The 16433-nt window shown below is 51.6% G+C and overlaps 23 non-coding genes and 1 pseudogene across 23 annotated transcripts; all 24 read right to left on the reverse strand.

Annotated features, from left to right (window-relative positions):
• Positions 1–83: 83 nt before the first annotated feature.
• Positions 84–247, reverse strand: LOC117593543. The gene has a single exon (XR_004574990.1). It is a non-coding gene; the product is annotated as a U1 spliceosomal RNA (small nuclear RNA).
• Positions 248–779: 532 nt separating this feature from the next.
• Positions 780–943, reverse strand: LOC117593559. The gene has a single exon (XR_004575006.1). It is a non-coding gene; the product is annotated as a U1 spliceosomal RNA (small nuclear RNA).
• Positions 944–1466: 523 nt separating this feature from the next.
• On the reverse strand, positions 1467–1630 carry LOC117593568. The gene has a single exon (XR_004575015.1). It is a non-coding gene; the product is annotated as a U1 spliceosomal RNA (small nuclear RNA).
• Positions 1631–2154: 524 nt separating this feature from the next.
• Positions 2155–2318, reverse strand: LOC117593547. Its single transcript, XR_004574994.1, has one exon. It is a non-coding gene; the product is annotated as a U1 spliceosomal RNA (small nuclear RNA).
• Positions 2319–2849: 531 nt separating this feature from the next.
• On the reverse strand, positions 2850–3013 carry LOC117593560. Its single transcript, XR_004575007.1, has one exon. It is a non-coding gene; the product is annotated as a U1 spliceosomal RNA (small nuclear RNA).
• Positions 3014–3537: 524 nt separating this feature from the next.
• LOC117593548 lies at positions 3538–3701 on the reverse strand. The gene has a single exon (XR_004574995.1). It is a non-coding gene; the product is annotated as a U1 spliceosomal RNA (small nuclear RNA).
• Positions 3702–4233: 532 nt separating this feature from the next.
• LOC117593561 lies at positions 4234–4397 on the reverse strand. The gene has a single exon (XR_004575008.1). It is a non-coding gene; the product is annotated as a U1 spliceosomal RNA (small nuclear RNA).
• A 524-nt stretch (positions 4398–4921) lies between these two features.
• LOC117593549 lies at positions 4922–5085 on the reverse strand. The gene has a single exon (XR_004574996.1). It is a non-coding gene; the product is annotated as a U1 spliceosomal RNA (small nuclear RNA).
• A 533-nt stretch (positions 5086–5618) lies between these two features.
• On the reverse strand, positions 5619–5782 carry LOC117593570. The gene has a single exon (XR_004575017.1). It is a non-coding gene; the product is annotated as a U1 spliceosomal RNA (small nuclear RNA).
• Positions 5783–6306: 524 nt separating this feature from the next.
• Positions 6307–6470, reverse strand: LOC117593546. The gene has a single exon (XR_004574993.1). It is a non-coding gene; the product is annotated as a U1 spliceosomal RNA (small nuclear RNA).
• Positions 6471–6994: 524 nt separating this feature from the next.
• On the reverse strand, positions 6995–7158 carry LOC117593550. The gene has a single exon (XR_004574997.1). It is a non-coding gene; the product is annotated as a U1 spliceosomal RNA (small nuclear RNA).
• Positions 7159–7690: 532 nt separating this feature from the next.
• Positions 7691–7854, reverse strand: LOC117593574. Its single transcript, XR_004575021.1, has one exon. It is a non-coding gene; the product is annotated as a U1 spliceosomal RNA (small nuclear RNA).
• A 524-nt stretch (positions 7855–8378) lies between these two features.
• On the reverse strand, positions 8379–8542 carry LOC117593551. The gene has a single exon (XR_004574998.1). It is a non-coding gene; the product is annotated as a U1 spliceosomal RNA (small nuclear RNA).
• Positions 8543–9066: 524 nt separating this feature from the next.
• LOC117593553 lies at positions 9067–9230 on the reverse strand. Its single transcript, XR_004575000.1, has one exon. It is a non-coding gene; the product is annotated as a U1 spliceosomal RNA (small nuclear RNA).
• A 532-nt stretch (positions 9231–9762) lies between these two features.
• LOC117593571 lies at positions 9763–9926 on the reverse strand. Its single transcript, XR_004575018.1, has one exon. It is a non-coding gene; the product is annotated as a U1 spliceosomal RNA (small nuclear RNA).
• A 524-nt stretch (positions 9927–10450) lies between these two features.
• On the reverse strand, positions 10451–10614 carry LOC117593564. Its single transcript, XR_004575011.1, has one exon. It is a non-coding gene; the product is annotated as a U1 spliceosomal RNA (small nuclear RNA).
• Positions 10615–11138: 524 nt separating this feature from the next.
• Positions 11139–11302, reverse strand: LOC117593554. Its single transcript, XR_004575001.1, has one exon. It is a non-coding gene; the product is annotated as a U1 spliceosomal RNA (small nuclear RNA).
• A 532-nt stretch (positions 11303–11834) lies between these two features.
• LOC117593562 lies at positions 11835–11998 on the reverse strand. The gene has a single exon (XR_004575009.1). It is a non-coding gene; the product is annotated as a U1 spliceosomal RNA (small nuclear RNA).
• Positions 11999–12522: 524 nt separating this feature from the next.
• On the reverse strand, positions 12523–12686 carry LOC117593555. The gene has a single exon (XR_004575002.1). It is a non-coding gene; the product is annotated as a U1 spliceosomal RNA (small nuclear RNA).
• Positions 12687–13218: 532 nt separating this feature from the next.
• LOC117593563 lies at positions 13219–13382 on the reverse strand. Its single transcript, XR_004575010.1, has one exon. It is a non-coding gene; the product is annotated as a U1 spliceosomal RNA (small nuclear RNA).
• Positions 13383–13906: 524 nt separating this feature from the next.
• On the reverse strand, positions 13907–14070 carry LOC117593556. The gene has a single exon (XR_004575003.1). It is a non-coding gene; the product is annotated as a U1 spliceosomal RNA (small nuclear RNA).
• A 532-nt stretch (positions 14071–14602) lies between these two features.
• LOC117593572 lies at positions 14603–14766 on the reverse strand. The gene has a single exon (XR_004575019.1). It is a non-coding gene; the product is annotated as a U1 spliceosomal RNA (small nuclear RNA).
• Positions 14767–15290: 524 nt separating this feature from the next.
• Positions 15291–15454, reverse strand: LOC114832746. The gene has a single exon (XR_003778389.1). It is a non-coding gene; the product is annotated as a U1 spliceosomal RNA (small nuclear RNA).
• A 524-nt stretch (positions 15455–15978) lies between these two features.
• LOC114832826 lies at positions 15979–16159 on the reverse strand (annotated as a pseudogene).
• Positions 16160–16433: the final 274 nt, after the last annotated feature.

The raw sequence follows: 16433 nt of genomic DNA on the forward strand, positions 1-16433 counted from the left end.
AGAGGAAGAGGAGGTACACAAGGGCACAGACGTGACAGGTGGGAGAGGCACCAGGAGGGCACGTTTGTCATTGAACACTAGATCAGGGGAGAGCGCGAACGCAGTCCCCCACTACCAGAAATTATGCAATCGAGATTTCCACATTTGGGAAAATCGCAGGGGTCAGCACAGCCGCAGTGCAATGGCCAAGCCTCGCCCTGGGTGATCCGCCTTGGTGATCACGGTGTCTCCCTTGCCAGGTAAGTATGAGTTGTACAGGTCCGCGGAGGGGTGGCCATTACAGTGCCAACGTTCCCGCCTGACGGTCGGTCACTTAGAGCCTTACAATGTCACATCTCTGGACCGCCACATCCTCACGTCCTATAGAGCCATTAAAAAGCATGTCTAGAAATGCAGATGCGGGCAGAGCACTTGCAAGTACTTTATTGTTTGTTTAGCCCATCTTGTGAGCGCATCCCTCTTTTCCTGTCATACAACACTGCCCAACTGGTAGAAATGCAAATGCCCCCTTCCCCCTAATAGACCAAGCTTGAGAAGGTGTCTTCTCTGTCCACATTTTCTGGGGTTAGAGGTTGTATTAAGTAGTCCGGCATATACGGCCTGAAACAAAGAGGGAAACAAAGACAGACCTGGGCATGATTTGGGGGCAGACGGCGACCTAAAGATGAGCTTGAACACGCTTAAAGGGAGAGGAAGAGGAGGTACACAAGGGCACAGACCTGACAGGTTGGGAGAGGTACCTGGAGCAAGGAGGGCACATTTGTCATTGAAAACTAGATCAGGGGAGAGCGCAAACGCAGTCCCCCACTACCAGAAATTATGCAATCGAGATTTCCACATTTGGGAAATTCGCAGGGGTCAGCACAGCCGCAGTGCAATGGCCGAGCCTCGCCCTGGGTGATCCGCCTTGGTGATCACGGTGTCTCCCTTGCCAGGTAAGTATGAGTTGTACAGGTCCACGGAGGGGTGGCCATTACAGTGCCAACGTTCCCGCCTGACGGTCGGTCACTTAGAGCCTTACAATGTCACATCTCTGGACCGCCACATCCTCACGTCCTATAGAGCCATTAAAAAGCATGTCTAGAAATGCAGATGCGGCAGAGCACTTGCAAGTACTTTATTGTTTGTTTAGCCCATCTTGTGAGCGCATCCCTCTTTTCCTGTCATACAACACTGCCCAACTGGTAGAAATGCAAATGCCCCCTTCCCCCTAATAGACCAAGCTTGAGAAGGTGTCTTCTCTGTCCACATTTTCTGGGGTTAGAGGTTGTATTAAGTAGTCCGGCATATACGGCCTGAAACAAAGAGGGAAACAAAGACAGACCTGGGCATGATTTGGGGGCAGACGGCGACCTAAAGATGAGCTTGATCACGCTTAAAGGGAGAGGAAGAGGAGGTACACAAGGGCACAGACGTGACAGGTGGGAGAGGCACCAGGAGGGCACGTTTGTCATTGAACACTAGATCAGGGGAGAGCGCGAACGCAGTCCCCCACTACCAGAAATTATGCACTCGAGATTTCCACATTTGGGAAATTCGCAGGGGTCAGCACAGCCGGAGTGCAATGGCCGAGCCTCGCCCTGGGTGATCCGCCTTGGTGATCACGGTGTCTCCCTTGCCAGGTAAGTATGAGTTGTACAGGTCCGCGGAGGGGTGGCCATTACAGTGCCAACGTTCCCGCCTGACGGTCGGTCACTTAGAGCCTTACAATGTCACATCTCTGGACCGCCACATCCTCACGTCCTATAGAGCCATTAAAAAGCATGTCTAGAAAAGCAGATGCGGGCAGAGCACTTGCAAGTACTTTATTGTTTGTTTAGCCCATCTTGTGAGCGCATCCCTCTTTTCCTGTCATACAACACTGCCCAACTGGTAGAAATGCAAATGCCCCCTTCCCCCTAATAGACCAAGCTTGAGAAGGTGTCTTCTCTGTCCACATTTTCTGGGGTTAGAGGTTGTATTAAGTAGTCCGGCATATACGGCCTGAAACAAAGAGGGAAACAAAGACAGACCTGGGCATGATTTGGGGGCAGACGGCGACCTAAAGATGAGCTTGAACACGCTTAAAGGGAGAGGAAGAGGAGGTACACAAGGGCACAGACGTGACAGGTGGGAGAGGCACCAGGAGGGCACGTTTGTCATTGAACACTAGATCAGGGGAGAGCGCGAACGCAGTCCCCCACTACCAGAAATTATGCACTCGAGATTTCCACATTTGGGAAATTCGCAGGGGTCAGCACAGCCGGAGTGCAATGGCCGAGCCTCGCCCTGGGTGAACCGCCTTGGTGATCACGGTGTCTCCCTTGCCAGGTAAGTATGAGTTGTACAGGTCCGCGGAGGGGTGGCCATTACAGTGCCAACGTTCCCGCCTGACGGTCGGTCACTTAGAGCCTTACAATGTCACATCTCTGGACCGCCACATCCTCACGTCCTATAGAGCCATTAAAAAGCATGTCTAGAAATGCAGATGCGGGCAGAGCACTTGCAAGTACTTTATTGTTTGTTTAGCCCATCTTGTGAGCGCATCCCTCTTTTCCTGTCATACAACACTGCCCAACTGGTAGAAATGCAAATGCCCCCTTCCCCCTAATAGACCAAGCTTGAGAAGGTGTCTTCTCTGTCCACATTTTCTGGGGTTAGAGGTTGTATTAAGTAGTCCGGCATATACGGCCTGAAACAAAGAGGGAAACAAAGACAGACCTGGGCATGATTTGGGGGCAGACGGCGACCTAAAGATGAGCTTGAACACGCTTAAAGGGAGAGGAAGAGGAGGTACACAAGGGCACAGACCTGACAGGTTGGGAGAGGTACCTGGAGCAGGAGGGCACATTTGTCATTGAAAACTAGATCAGGGGAGAGCGCAAACGCAGTCCCCCACTACCAGAAATTATGCAATCGAGATTTCCACATTTGGGAAATTCGCAGGGGTCAGCACAGCCGCAGTGCAATGGCCGAGCCTCGCCCTGGGTGATCCGCCTTGGTGATCACGGTGTCTCCCTTGCCAGGTAAGTATGAGTTGTACAGGTCCGCGGAGGGGTGGCCATTACAGTGCCAACGTTCCCGCCTGACGGTCGGTCACTTAGAGCCTTACAATGTCACATCTCTGGACCGCCACATCCTCACGTCCTATAGAGCCATTAAAAAGCATGTCTAGAAATGCAGATGCGGGCAGAGCACTTGCAAGTACTTTATTGTTTGTTTAGCCCATCTTGTGAGCGCATCCCTCTTTTCCTGTCATACAACACTGCCCAACTGGTAGAAATGCAAATGCCCCCTTCCCCCTAATAGACCAAGCTTGAGAAGGTGTCTTCTCTGTCCACATTTTCTGGGGTTAGAGGTTGTATTAAGTAGTCCGGCATATACGGCCTGAAACAAAGAGGGAAACAAAGACAGACCTGGGCATGATTTGGGGGCAGACGGCGACCTAAAGATGAGCTTGAACACGCTTAAAGGGAGAGGAAGAGGAGGTACACAAGGGCACAGACGTGACAGGTGGGAGAGGCACCAGGAGGGCACGTTTGTCATTGAACACTAGATCAGGGGAGAGCGCGAACGCAGTCCCCCACTACCAGAAATTATGCACTCGAGATTTCCACATTTGGGAAATTCGCAGGGGTCAGCACAGCCGGAGTGCAATGGCCGAGCCTCGCCCTGGGTGAACCGCCTTGGTGATCACGGTGTCTCCCTTGCCAGGTAAGTATGAGTTGTACAGGTCCGCGGAGGGGTGGCCATTACAGTGCCAACGTTCCCGCCTGACGGTCGGTCACTTAGAGCCTTACAATGTCACATCTCTGGACCGCCACATCCTCACGTCCTATAGAGCCATTAAAAAGCATGTCTAGAAATGCAGATGCGGGCAGAGCACTTGCAAGTACTTTATTGTTTGTTTAGCCCATCTTGTGAGGGCATCCCTCTTTTCCTGTCATACAACACTGCCCAACTGGTAGAAATGCAAATGCCCCCTTCCCCCTAATAGACCAAGCTTGAGAAGGTGTCTTCTCTGTCCACATTTTCTGGGGTTAGAGGTTGTATTAAGTAGTCCGGCATATACGGCCTGAAACAAAGAGAGAAACAAAGACAGACCTGGGCATGATTTGGGGGCAGACGGCGACCTAAAGATGAGCTTGAACACGCTTAAAGGGAGAGGAAGAGGAGGTACACAAGGGCACAGACCTGACAGGTTGGGAGAGGTACCTGGAGCAAGGAGGGCACATTTGTCATTGAAAACTAGATCAGGGGAGAGCGCAAACGCAGTCCCCCACTACCAGAAATTATGCAATCGAGATTTCCACATTTGGGAAATTCGCAGGGGTCAGCACAGCCGCAGTGCAATGGCCGAGCCTCGCCCTGGGTGATCCGCCTTGGTGATCACGGTGTCTCCCTTGCCAGGTAAGTATGAGTTGTACAGGTCCGCGGAGGGGTGGCCATTACAGTGCCAACGTTCCCGCCTGACGGTCGGTCACTTAGAGCCTTACAATGTCACATCTCTGGACCGCCACATCCTCACGTCCTATAGAGCCATTAAAAAGCATGTCTAGAAATGCAGATGCGGGCAGAGCACTTGCAAGTACTTTATTGTTTGTTTAGCCCATCTTGTGAGCGCATCCCTCTTTTCCTGTCATACAACACTGCCCAACTGGTAGAAATGCAAATGCCCCCTTCCCCCTAATAGACCAAGCTTGAGAAGGTGTCTTCTCTGTCCACATTTTCTGGGGTTAGAGGTTGTATTAAGTAGTCCGGCATATACGGCCTGAAACAAAGAGGGAAACAAAGACAGACCTGGGCATGATTTGGGGGCAGACGGCGACCTAAAGATGAGCTTGAACACGCTTAAAGGGAGAGGAAGAGGAGGTACACAAGGGCACAGACGTGACAGGTGGGAGAGGCACCAGGAGGGCACGTTTGTCATTGAACACTAGATCAGGGGAGAGCGCGAACGCAGTCCCCCACTACCAGAAATTATGCACTCGAGATTTCCACATTTGGGAAATTCGCAGGGGTCAGCACAGCCGGAGTGCAATGGCCGAGCCTCGCCCTGGGTGAACCGCCTTGGTGATCACGGTGTCTCCCTTGCCAGGTAAGTATGAGTTGTACAGGTCCGCGGAGGGGTGGCCATTACAGTGCCAACGTTCCCGCCTGACGGTCGGTCACTTAGAGCCTTACAATGTCACATCTCTGGACCGCCACATCCTCACGTCCTATAGAGCCATTAAAAAGCATGTCTAGAAATGCAGATGCGGGCAGAGCACTTGCAAGTACTTTATTGTTTGTTTAGCCCATCTTGTGAGCGCATCCCTCTTTTCCTGTCATACAACACTGCCCAACTGGTAGAAATGCAAATGCCCCCTTCCCCCTAATAGACCAAGCTTGAGAAGGTGTCTTCTCTGTCCACATTTTTCTGGGGTTAGAGGTTGTATTAAGTAGTCCGGCATATACGGCCTGAAACAAAGAGAGAAACAAAGACAGACCTGGGCATGATTTGGGGGCAGACGGCGACCTAAAGATGAGCTTGAACACGCTTAAAGGGAGAGGAAGAGGAGGTACACAAGGGCACAGACCTGACAGGTTGGGAGAGGTACCTGGAGCAAGGAGGGCACATTTGTCATTGAAAACTAGATCAGGAGAGAGCGCAAACGCAGTCCCCCACTACCAGAAATTATGCAATCGAGATTTCCACATTTGGGAAATTCGCAGGGGTCAGCACAGCCGCAGTGCAATGGCCGAGCCTCGCCCTGGGTGATCCGCCTTGGTGATCACGGTGTCTCCCTTGCCAGGTAAGTATGAGTTGTACAGGTCCACGGAGGGGTGGCCATTACAGTGCCAACGTTCCCGCCTGACGGTCGGTCACTTAGAGCCTTACAATGTCACATCTCTGGACCGCCACATCCTCACGTCCTATAGAGCCATTAAAAAGCATGTCTAGAAATGCAGATGCGGGCAGAGCACTTGCAAGTACTTTATTGTTTGTTTAGCCCATCTTGTGAGCGCATCCCTCTTTTCCTGTCATACAACACTGCCCAACTGGTAGAAATGCAAATGCCCCCTTCCCCCTAATAGACCAAGCTTGAGAAGGTGTCTTCTCTGTCCACATTTTCTGGGGTTAGAGGTTGTATTAAGTAGTCCGGCATATACGGCCTGAAACAAAGAGGGAAACAAAGACAGACCTGGGCATGATTTGGGGGCAGACGGCGACCTAAAGATGAGCTTGATCACGCTTAAAGGGAGAGGAAGAGGAGGTACACAAGGGCACAGACGTGACAGGTGGGAGAGGCACCAGGAGGGCACGTTTGTCATTGAACACTAGATCAGGGGAGAGCGCGAACGCAGTCCCCCACTACCAGAAATTATGCAATCGAGATTTCCACATTTGGGAAATTCGCAGGGGTCAGCACAGCCGCAGTGCAATGGCCGAGCCTCGCCCTGGGTGATCCGCCTTGGTGATCACGGTGTCTCCCTTGCCAGGTAAGTATGAGTTGTACAGGTCCGCGGAGGGGTGGCCATTACAGTGCCAACGTTCCCGCCTGACGGTCGGTCACTTAGAGCCTTACAATGTCACATCTCTGGACCGCCACATCCTCACGTCCTATAGAGCCATTAAAAAGCATGTCTAGAAATGCAGATGCGGGCAGAGCACTTGCAAGTACTTTATTGTTTGTTTAGCCCATCTTGTGAGCGCATCCCTCTTTTCCTGTCATACAACACTGCCCAACTGGTAGAAATGCAAATGCCCCCTTCCCCCTAATAGACCAAGCTTGAGAAGGTGTCTTCTCTGTCCACATTTTCTGGGGTTAGAGGTTGTATTAAGTAGTCCGGCATATACGGCCTGAAACAAAGAGGGAAACAAAGACAGACCTGGGCATGATTTGGGGGCAGACGGCGACCTAAAGATGAGCTTGAACACGCTTAAAGGGAGAGGAAGAGGAGGTACACAAGGGCACAGACGTGACAGGTGGGAGAGGCACCAGGAGGGCACGTTTGTCATTGAACACTAGATCAGGGGAGAGCGCGAACGCAGTCCCCCACTACCAGAAATTATGCACTCGAGATTTCCACATTTGGGAAATTCGCAGGGGTCAGCACAGCCGGAGTGCAATGGCCGAGCCTCGCCCTGGGTGAACCGCCTTGGTGATCACGGTGTCTCCCTTGCCAGGTAAGTATGAGTTGTACAGGTCCGCGGAGGGGTGGCCATTACAGTGCCAACGTTCCCGCCTGACGGTCGGTCACTTAGAGCCTTACAATGTCACATCTCTGGACCGCCACATCCTCACGTCCTATAGAGCCATTAAAAAGCATGTCTAGAAATGCAGATGCGGGCAGAGCACTTGCAAGTACTTTATTGTTTGTTTAGCCCATCTTGTGAGCGCATCCCTCTTTTCCTGTCATACAACACTGCCCAACTGGTAGAAATGCAAATGCCCCCTTCCCCCTAATAGACCAAGCTTGAGAAGGTGTCTTCTCTGTCCACATTTTCTGGGGTTAGAGGTTGTATTAAGTAGTCCGGCATATACGGCCTGAAACAAAGAGGGAAACAAAGACAGACCTGGGCATGATTTGGGGGCAGACGGCGACCTAAAGATGAGCTTGAACACGCTTAAAGGGAGAGGAAGAGGAGGTACACAAGGGCACAGACCTGACAGGTTGGGAGAGGTACCTGGAGCAAGGAGGGCACATTTGTCATTGAAAACTAGATCAGGGGAGAGCGCAAACGCAGTCCCCCACTACCAGAAATTATGCAATCAACATTTCCACATTTGGGAAATTCGCAGGGGTCAGCACAGCCGCAGTGCAATGGCCGAGCCTCGCCCTGGGTGATCCGCCTTGGTGATCACGGTGTCTCCCTTGCCAGGTAAGTATGAGTTGTACAGGTCCGCGGAGGGGTGGCCATTACAGTGCCAACGTTCCCGCCTGACGGTCGGTCACTTAGAGCCTTACAATGTCACATCTCTGGACCGCCACATCCTCACGTCCTATAGAGCCATTAAAAAGCATGTCTAGAAATGCAGATGCGGGCAGAGCACTTGCAAGTACTTTATTGTTTGTTTAGCCCATCTTGTGAGCGCATCCCTCTTTTCCTGTCATACAACACTGCCCAACTGGTAGAAATGCAAATGCCCCCTTCCCCCTAATAGACCAAGCTTGAGAAGGTGTCTTCTCTGTCCACATTTTCTGGGGTTAGAGGTTGTATTAAGTAGTCCGGCATATACGGCCTGAAACAAAGAGGGAAACAAAGACAGACCTGGGCATGATTTGGGGGCAGACGGCGACCTAAAGATGAGCTTGAACACGCTTAAAGGGAGAGGAAGAGGAGGTACACAAGGGCACAGACGTGACAGGTGGGAGAGGCACCAGGAGGGCACGTTTGTCATTGAACACTAGATCAGGGGAGAGCGCGAACGCAGTCCCCCACTACCAGAAATTATGCACTCGAGATTTCCACATTTGGGAAATTCGCAGGGGTCAGCACAGCCGGAGTGCAATGGCCGAGCCTCGCCCTGGGTGAACCGCCTTGGTGATCACGGTGTCTCCCTTGCCAGGTAAGTATGAGTTGTACAGGTCCGCGGAGGGGTGGCCATTACAGTGCCAACGTTCCCGCCTGACGGTCGGTCACTTAGAGCCTTACAATGTCACATCTCTGGACCGCCACATCCTCACGTCCTATAGAGCCATTAAAAAGCATGTCTAGAAATGCAGATGCGGGCAGAGCACTTGCAAGTACTTTATTGTTTGTTTAGCCCATCTTGTGAGCGCATCCCTCTTTTCCTGTCATACAACACTGCCCAACTGGTAGAAATGCAAATGCCCCCTTCCCCCTAATAGACCAAGCTTGAGAAGGTGTCTTCTCTGTCCACATTTTCTGGGGTTAGAGGTTGTATTAAGTAGTCCGGCATATACGGCCTGAAACAAAGAGGGAAACAAAGACAGACCTGGGCATGATTTGGGGGCAGACGGCGACCTAAAGATGAGCTTGAACACGCTTAAAGGGAGAGGAAGAGGAGGTACACAAGGGCACAGACGTGACAGGTGGGAGAGGCACCAGGAGGGCACGTTTGTCATTGAACACTAGATCAGGGGAGAGCGCGAACGCAGTCCCCCACTACCAGAAATTATGCACTCGAGATTTCCACATTTGGGAAATTCGCAGGGGTCAGCACAGCCGGAGTGCAATGGCCGAGCCTCGCCCTGGGTGAACCGCCTTGGTGATCACGGTGTCTCCCTTGCCAGGTAAGTATGAGTTGTACAGGTCCGCGGAGGGGTGGCCATTACAGTGCCAACGTTCCCGCCTGACGGTCGGTCACTTAGAGCCTTACAATGTCACATCTCTGGACCGCCACATCCTCACGTCCTATAGAGCCATTAAAAAGCATGTCTAGAAATGCAGATGCGGGCAGAGCACTTGCAAGTACTTTATTGTTTGTTTAGCCCATCTTGTGAGCGCATCCCTCTTTTCCTGTCATACAACACTGCCCAACTGGTAGAAATGCAAATGCCCCCTTCCCCCTAATAGACCAAGCTTGAGAAGGTGTCTTCTCTGTCCACATTTTCTGGGGTTAGAGGTTGTATTAAGTAGTCCGGCATATACGGCCTGAAACAAAGAGAGAAACAAAGACAGACCTGGGCATGATTTGGGGGCAGACGGCGACCTAAAGATGAGCTTGAACACGCTTAAAGGGAGAGGAAGAGGAGGTACACAAGGGCACAGACCTGACAGGTTGGGAGAGGTACCTGGAGCAAGGAGGGCACATTTGTCATTGAAAACTAGATCAGGAGAGAGCGCAAACGCAGTCCCCCACTACCAGAAATTATGCAATCGAGATTTCCACATTTGGGAAATTCGCAGGGGTCAGCACAGCCGCAGTGCAATGGCCGAGCCTCGCCCTGGGTGATCCGCCTTGGTGATCACGGTGTCTCCCTTGCCAGGTAAGTATGAGTTGTACAGGTCCACGGAGGGGTGGCCATTACAGTGCCAACGTTCCCGCCTGACGGTCGGTCACTTAGAGCCTTACAATGTCACATCTCTGGACCGCCACATCCTCACGTCCTATAGAGCCATTAAAAAGCATGTCTAGAAATGCAGATGCGGGCAGAGCACTTGCAAGTACTTTATTGTTTGTTTAGCCCATCTTGTGAGCGCATCCCTCTTTTCCTGTCATACAACACTGCCCAACTGGTAGAAATGCAAATGCCCCCTTCCCCCTAATAGACCAAGCTTGAGAAGGTGTCTTCTCTGTCCACATTTTCTGGGGTTAGAGGTTGTATTAAGTAGTCCGGCATATACGGCCTGAAACAAAGAGGGAAACAAAGACAGACCTGGGCATGATTTGGGGGCAGACGGCGACCTAAAGATGAGCTTGATCACGCTTAAAGGGAGAGGAAGAGGAGGTACACAAGGGCACAGACGTGACAGGTGGGAGAGGCACCAGGAGGGCACGTTTGTCATTGAACACTAGATCAGGGGAGAGCGCGAACGCAGTCCCCCACTACCAGAAATTATGCAATCGAGATTTCCACATTTGGGAAATTCGCAGGGGTCAGCACAGCCGCAGTGCAATGGCCAAGCCTCGCCCTGGGTGATCCGCCTTGGTGATCACGGTGTCTCCCTTGCCAGGTAAGTATGAGTTGTACAGGTCCGCGGAGGGGTGGCCATTACAGTGCCAACGTTCCCGCCTGACGGTCGGTCACTTAGAGCCTTACAATGTCACATCTCTGGACCGCCACATCCTCACGTCCTATAGAGCCATTAAAAAGCATGTCTAGAAATGCAGATGCGGGCAGAGCACTTGCAAGTACTTTATTGTTTGTTTAGCCCATCTTGTGAGCGCATCCCTCTTTTCCTGTCATACAACACTGCCCAACTGGTAGAAATGCAAATGCCCCCTTCCCCCTAATAGACCAAGCTTGAGAAGGTGTCTTCTCTGTCCACATTTTCTGGGGTTAGAGGTTGTATTAAGTAGTCCGGCATATACGGCCTGAAACAAAGAGGGAAACAAAGACAGACCTGGGCATGATTTGGGGGCAGACGGCGACCTAAAGATGAGCTTGAACACGCTTAAAGGGAGAGGAAGAGGAGGTACACAAGGGCACAGACGTGACAGGTGGGAGAGGCACCAGGAGGGCACGTTTGTCATTGAACACTAGATCAGGGGAGAGCGCGAACGCAGTCCCCCACTACCAGAAATTATGCACTCGAGATTTCCACATTTGGGAAATTCGCAGGGGTCAGCACAGCCGGAGTGCAATGGCCGAGCCTCGCCCTGGGTGAACCGCCTTGGTGATCACGGTGTCTCCCTTGCCAGGTAAGTATGAGTTGTACAGGTCCGCGGAGGGGTGGCCATTACAGTGCCAACGTTCCCGCCTGACGGTCGGTCACTTAGAGCCTTACAATGTCACATCTCTGGACCGCCACATCCTCACGTCCTATAGAGCCATTAAAAAGCATGTCTAGAAATGCAGATGCGGGCAGAGCACTTGCAAGTACTTTATTGTTTGTTTAGCCCATCTTGTGAGCGCATCCCTCTTTTCCTGTCATACAACACTGCCCAACTGGTAGAAATGCAAATGCCCCCTTCCCCCTAATAGACCAAGCTTGAGAAGGTGTCTTCTCTGTCCACATTTTCTGGGGTTAGAGGTTGTATTAAGTAGTCCGGCATATACGGCCTGAAACAAAGAGGGAAACAAAGACAGACCTGGGCATGATTTGGGGGCAGACGGCGACCTAAAGATGAGCTTGAACACGCTTAAAGGGAGAGGAAGAGGAGGTACACAAGGGCACAGACCTGACAGGTTGGGAGAGGTACCTGGAGCAAGGAGGGCACATTTGTCATTGAAAACTAGATCAGGGGAGAGCGCAAACGCAGTCCCCCACTACCAGAAATTATGCAATCGAGATTTCCACATTTGGGAAATTCGCAGGGGTCAGCACAGCCGCAGTGCAATGGCCGAGCCTCGCCCTGGGTGATCCGCCTTGGTGATCACGGTGTCTCCCTTGCCAGGTAAGTATGAGTTGTACAGGTCCGCGGAGGGGTGGCCATTACAGTGCCAACGTTCCCGCCTGACGGTCGGTCACTTAGAGCCTTACAATGTCACATCTCTGGACCGCCACATCCTCACGTCCTATAGAGCCATTAAAAAGCATGTCTAGAAATGCAGATGCGGGCAGAGCACTTGCAAGTACTTTATTGTTTGTTTAGCCCATCTTGTGAGCGCATCCCTCTTTTCCTGTCATACAACACTGCCCAACTGGTAGAAATGCAAATGCCCCCTTCCCCCTAATAGACCAAGCTTGAGAAGGTGTCTTCTCTGTCCACATTTTCTGGGGTTAGAGGTTGTATTAAGTAGTCCGGCATATACGGCCTGAAACAAAGAGGGAAACAAAGACAGACCTGGGCATGATTTGGGGGCAGACGGCGACCTAAAGATGAGCTTGAACACGCTTAAAGGGAGAGGAAGAGGAGGTACACAAGGGCACAGACGTGACAGGTGGGAGAGGCACCAGGAGGGCACGTTTGTCATTGAACACTAGATCAGGGGAGAGCGCGAACGCAGTCCCCCACTACCAGAAATTATGCACTCGAGATTTCCACATTTGGGAAATTCGCAGGGGTCAGCACAGCCGGAGTGCAATGGCCGAGCCTCGCCCTGGGTGAACCGCCTTGGTGATCACGGTGTCTCCCTTGCCAGGTAAGTATGAGTTGTACAGGTCCGCGGAGGGGTGGCCATTACAGTGCCAACGTTCCCGCCTGACGGTCGGTCACTTAGAGCCTTACAATGTCACATCTCTGGACCGCCACATCCTCACGTCCTATAGAGCCATTAAAAAGCATGTCTAGAAATGCAGATGCGGGCAGAGCACTTGCAAGTACTTTATTGTTTGTTTAGCCCATCTTGTGAGCGCATCCCTCTTTTCCTGTCATACAACACTGCCCAACTGGTAGAAATGCAAATGCCCCCTTCCCCCTAATAGACCAAGCTTGAGAAGGTGTCTTCTCTGTCCACATTTTCTGGGGTTAGAGGTTGTATTAAGTAGTCCGGCATATACGGCCTGAAACAAAGAGGGAAACAAAGACAGACCTGGGCATGATTTGGGGGCAGACGGCGACCTAAAGATGAGCTTGAACACGCTTAAAGGGAGAGGAAGAGGAGGTACACAAGGGCACAGACCTGACAGGTTGGGAGAGGTACCTGGAGCAAGGAGGGCACATTTGTCATTGAAAACTAGATCAGGGGAGAGCGCAAACGCAGTCCCCCACTACCAGAAATTATGCAATCGAGATTTCCACATTTGGGAAATTCGCAGGGGTCAGCACAGCCGCAGTGCAATGGCCGAGCCTCGCCCTGGGTGATCCGCCTTGGTGATCACGGTGTCTCCCTTGCCAGGTAAGTATGAGTTGTACAGGTCCGCGGAGGGGTGGCCATTACAGTGCCAACGTTCCCGCCTGACGGTCGGTCACTTAGAGCCTTACAATGTCACATCTCTGGACCGCCACATCCTCACGTCCTATAGAGCCATTAAAAAGCATGTCTAGAAATGCAGATGCGGGCAGAGCACTTGCAAGTACTTTATTGTTTGTTTAGCCCATCTTGTGAGCGCATCCCTCTTTTCCTGTCATACAACACTGCCCAACTGGTAGAAATGCAAATGCCCCCTTCCCCCTAATAGACCAAGCTTGAGAAGGTGTCTTCTCTGTCCACATTTTCTGGGGTTAGAGGTTGTATTAAGTAGTCCGGCATATACGGCCTGAAACAAAGAGGGAAACAAAGACAGACCTGGGCATGATTTGGGGGCAGACGGCGACCTAAAGATGAGCTTGAACACGCTTAAAGGGAGAGGAAGAGGAGGTACACAAGGGCACAGACGTGACAGGTGGGAGAGGCACCAGGAGGGCACGTTTGTCATTGAACACTAGATCAGGGGAGAGCGCGAACGCAGTCCCCCACTACCAGAAATTATGCACTCGAGATTTCCACATTTGGGAAATTCGCAGGGGTCAGCACAGCCGGAGTGCAATGGCCGAGCCTCGCCCTGGGTGAACCGCCTTGGTGATCACGGTGTCTCCCTTGCCAGGTAAGTATGAGTTGTACAGGTCCGCGGAGGGGTGGCCATTACAGTGCCAACGTTCCCGCCTGACGGTCGGTCACTTAGAGCCTTACAATGTCACATCTCTGGACCGCCACATCCTCACGTCCTATAGAGCCATTAAAAAGCATGTCTAGAAATGCAGATGCGGGCAGAGCACTTGCAAGTACTTTATTGTTTGTTTAGCCCATCTTGTGAGCGCATCCCTCTTTTCCTGTCATACAACACTGCCCAACTGGTAGAAATGCAAATGCCCCCTTCCCCCTAATAGACCAAGCTTGAGAAGGTGTCTTCTCTGTCCACATTTTCTGGGGTTAGAGGTTGTATTAAGTAGTCCGGCATATACGGCCTGAAACAAAGAGAGAAACAAAGACAGACCTGGGCATGATTTGGGGGCAGACGGCGACCTAAAGATGAGCTTGAACACGCTTAAAGGGAGAGGAAGAGGAGGTACACAAGGGCACAGACCTGACAGGTTGGGAGAGGTACCTGGAGCAAGGAGGGCACATTTGTCATTGAAAACTAGATCAGGAGAGAGCGCAAACGCAGTCCCCCACTACCAGAAATTATGCAATCGAGATTTCCACATTTGGGAAATTCGCAGGGGTCAGCACAGCCACAGTGCAATGGCCGAGCCTCGCCCTGGGTGATCCGCCTTGGTGATCACGGTGTCTCCCTTGCCAGGTAAGTATGAGTTGTACAGGTCCACGGAGGGGTGGCCATTACAGTGCCAACGTTCCCGCCTGACGGTCGGTCACTTAGAGCCTTACAATGTCACATCTCTGGACCGCCACATCCTCACGTCCTATAGAGCCATTAAAAAGCATGTCTAGAAATGCAGATGCGGGCAGAGCACTTGCAAGTACTTTATTGTTTGTTTAGCCCATCTTGTGAGCGCATCCCTCTTTTCCTGTCATACAACACTGCCCAACTGGTAGAAATGCAAATGCCCCCTTCCCCCTAATAGACCAAGCTTGAGAAGGTGTCTTCTCTGTCCACATTTTCTGGGGTTAGAGGTTGTATTAAGTAGTCCGGCATATACGGCCTGAAACAAAGAGGGAAACAAAGACAGACCTGGGCATGATTTGGGGGCAGACGGCGACCTAAAGATGAGCTTGATCACGCTTAAAGGGAGAGGAAGAGGAGGTACACAAGGGCACAGACGTGACAGGTGGGAGAGGCACCAGGAGGGCACGTTTGTCATTGAACACTAGATCAGGGGAGAGCGCGAACGCAGTCCCCCACTACCAGAAATTATGCAATCGAGATTTCCACATTTGGGAAATTCGCAGGGGTCAGCACAGCCGGAGTGCAATGGCCGAGCCTCGCCCTGGGTGAACCGCCTTGGTGATCACGGTGTCTCCCTTGCCAGGTAAGTATGAGTTGTACAGGTCCGCGGAGGGGTGGCCATTACAGTGCCAACGTTCCCGCCTGACGGTCGGTCACTTAGAGCCTTACAATGTCACATCTCTGGACCGCCACATCCTCACGTCCTATAGAGCCATTAAAAAGCATGTCTAGAAATGCAGATGCGGGCAGAGCACTTGCAAGTACTTTATTGTTTGTTTAGCCCATCTTGTGAGCGCATCCCTCTTTTCCTGTCATACAACACTGCCCAACTGGTAGAAATGCAAATGCCCCCTTCCCCCTAATTGACCAAGCTTGAGAAGGTGTCTTCTCTGTCCACATTTTCTGGGGTTAGAGGTTGTATTAAGTAGTCCGGCATATACGGCCTGAAACAAAGAGGGAAACAAAGACAGACCTGGGCATGATTTGGGGGCAGACGGCGACCTAAAGATGAGCTTGAACACGCTTAAAGGGAGAGGAAGAGGAGGTACACAAGGGCACAGACGTGACAGGTGGGAGAGGCACCAGGAGGGCACGTTTGTCATTGAACACTAGATCAGGGGAGAGCGCGAACGCAGTCCCCCACTACCAGAAATTATGCAATCGAGATTTCCACATTTGGGAAATTCGCAGGGGTCGAGTCTACAGTAGCGCAACGACTGTAGACAGTTACGCGTTCTGTTTGGTCTAGAGTCTACAGTGACTGTAGACTCTAGACCAAACAGAACGCGTAACTGTCTACAGTCGCTTGCGTCACTTGAAAAAAAATCTCATTAGCAGCCTCGCAAAAATCGCATTAGCCCCGTATTTGGACCCGACTTTCGCTCATTACTTTATTCGTATATCATTCATTGTCTTGGGATTTGGTGGAAGTTATCTGAGACCCTTGGAGACCTTAACCAACGTTTTTGTTTTGTGCGAATTGGTCTAGTTTTTCTCTTGATCGAGCCATTTCGGAGACCCACTGTTACGATCTTGCTGAGTTTACTGTCACTGTCAGTTTTGTATGTCA

The sequence above is a fragment of the Esox lucius genome, chromosome 20, assembly GCF_011004845.1.
Source record: "Esox lucius isolate fEsoLuc1 chromosome 20, fEsoLuc1.pri, whole genome shotgun sequence".
In the NCBI taxonomy this organism is placed as follows: Eukaryota; Metazoa; Chordata; class Actinopteri; order Esociformes; family Esocidae; genus Esox; species Esox lucius.